The following is a 2,811-nucleotide window of genomic DNA, read 5'->3' as shown; positions in this document are numbered from 1 at the left end:
GACCTTTTGCCATCTCCCAAATTATCAATCCAGTCTCCTATAAACTCGCTTTACCTCCTTCAATCAGGATCTACAACACATTCAACATCTCCCTGTTAAAACCCCTGGTCCTCAACAAATTCTTCAAAGAACCAGTTGCTCCTCCGCCCATCAAGACCTCTCTGGGTGATGAGTATGAAGTAGAGCAAATCTTGAAGGTTCGTTCCATTCGTGGTAATCATCAGTACCTGGTACACTGGAGGGGCTACGGCCCAAAGGAAAGATCCTGGGTCCCTGAGGCTGATCTACACGCTCCCCGTCTCCTTGCGATATTTCTGAAGAGGACCAATCCTTCTTTTGGGGAGAGAGAGGGGGGGTACTGTCAGGCGCCGTCCCCGCTGTTCTTCCGCTTTGCGGGGACAGACGCCTCAGGGCGCCCTGGTGCCTAACAACAGGTGTGCTGCGCCCCCAGCTGTCCTCCGTCGGGCGGATGGTCCGTCCCGTTGCCTATCAACTGGACGCTGTTATCGGCACTCAGCGTGCCTGACCCAGCCTCATCCAATCCCTGCTCCTATTTTAACCAGGCTCTGGCGCCATTAGGGTGCCAGAGTAACAAGTTTCTGTCTCCAGCAATTCTAGTGTGTGTTTCCTGTTGTGACCCAGCTTCCCTGACTATCCTCCTGTGTTTCTGCTCTCCTGCTGTGACCCGGCTTGTCGACCATCCCCCTATCCCTTTGTTCCTGCGACCTTGGCCTGTTTGCCTACCCTTCTGCATTCTCCTTTTGTACCTTGCATTCCCGACCGTCTGACCCTTCTATCATTACACCCGCAACTGGCGAGTAGGACCGCGACCTGCGTGCCCTGTGCAGCGAAGTCCAAACCTCCTTGCGGGGGTCCCTGGCGAATACCAGGGGTACGTTAGACTCCGCACCTACTAGTTCAGTAGTGCTAATACCGGTTAGTGTTCTCCTCTATTTCAGTCTTCAACCAGGCCTGACATCATACTTGACTTCAGGGAGATCCCGGGGGTGGTGGGTGTGCAGGGGCGGGGCTTGATGAATCGCATCATTTTGGCACCACTCCCTAAACGAAACGATTGTTACAATTTTAGCCAATTACAGCAGGGGGCGGGGCTATGACGACGCAATATTTGAAGTATCTTTTGCATTTCTGTCTCCATTACTGAAGTCATGTTGTCTTACCTGTCAGTCTTTGATTAAATCTTGGTCTCCATGAAAATGGCCACCTCCATAGGCATCAATACATGGACATAGGATACAATTTCTGAACTGTGTCATCATGCCACAGATGGCGAAGCCAACCATGTCTTGTACTGACTCAGCATCAGGGAGAATGCCAGACTCTCCCTATTTCAGGGAGTCACCCTGACATTCAGGGAGAGTTGGCAAGTATGTGAAAGATCTCTCTCTCCCTGGTCAACTTATTGTATGGTCCCAGTGTCTGTCTAATGTTATGGTGAACCTTGTGGCATTTCCTCCTGGAACTAAGGGAACATTTAAACTGGAATCTTAATTAAAAAAAAAATCTATTTTCTGTACATAGCTGCCAATAAAATTCTGTATTTTTTTTCTAGTGCAGTTTGGAAAAATAAAGCAAATATCTGGTTGCTTTGGACAACATCACCTTTTCTACGCAGTTACCTGTAGGACAGTTTATATAAATGTCCCCGGTGACTGTACATGCTAATTTTACATGTTTTTTAAGTATGTTGTTTTCACTACACCCTTCATGTTAAAGTATATACTTTGTCAGTTTAAGAATAACAGAATATATATATTGTTCTAGCCATAGTGCGCTAATGTAAACCTTGTTTCCTACACCGCAGCACCTGTTTGGTTTTGGCCATGGCACAGGGTCGCAGCCCAAGGTGGATCATATTAGCACATTTGCACAGAATAAGAACTGATAGTGAGAACTGCACTCATGCTAAGGAAGTGGTACTGTGCAAATGGTTCATACTATAAAACAGGAACACTTCCAGTAAAAAAATTATTAGAAAAAAACCCTGAAAACCTAGGTAAGGGGTCGGCAACACCCGACACGCGTGCCAGACGTGGTACTTGGACCACTTCTTTCTGGCTCTCCGAAGCTCTGCATCTGCCTTACTAAAGAAGCCAAAGATAGCCGAAACGCAACAGTTCCAATTTGATAATCTTCAGCTGTTTTTTGTTTTATAACTTTTTATTAGAAACATCTTTTCCCATAGAAAATACATTACAGAATCTCGAGAGGTTAAACAGAAATAGATAACACGTGTTTACATACAACAGGTTCTCTCGCACTTGGGAGATAAATGTATATTAATCTATCTAATACTGCAAAGAATCTTCAGCTGTTTTAATGAAGCAGCTCCAAGGTTCCCTTGTGGAACAAATGATGTGTGGATGCGCGTGCTGAGTCCAGAGAGTAAGTATGAGGCATAATATAAACTTGAGGCACAACTATGTGGCACAATATAAACTGGGGGCACATCTATGCTGCATAACATGAATGTTTATTTGTTGGTCTCTTCACTATTAACATTACCATGATATTAGCAAGACAAAATAAAATAAAAATAAATAAATACACACACACACACACACACACACTTCTGGCTTGAAAATGTAACGTGTTAATCTGCACATATAATACTTGTACTGCATTTACGCCCCAACAAAGATGGCGCACCGGCCAGGTCACACTCCGCACATCACGTGGTGCGGGCGGCCTTGGAGACAGACAGTATGTGCGTGTGAAATGGGCGTGGTGGTATTTCAAATCCCCAGCTCAGACGGCGGCCGGGAGGGTTCATGCTGAAATCATCTCCGC

This window comes from Mixophyes fleayi, chromosome 4 (genome assembly GCF_038048845.1).
Source record: "Mixophyes fleayi isolate aMixFle1 chromosome 4, aMixFle1.hap1, whole genome shotgun sequence".
NCBI classification, from domain to species: domain Eukaryota; kingdom Metazoa; phylum Chordata; class Amphibia; order Anura; family Limnodynastidae; genus Mixophyes; species Mixophyes fleayi.
The sequence above is the reverse complement of the archived record's forward strand: the minus strand, read 5'-3'. Positions refer to the sequence as shown.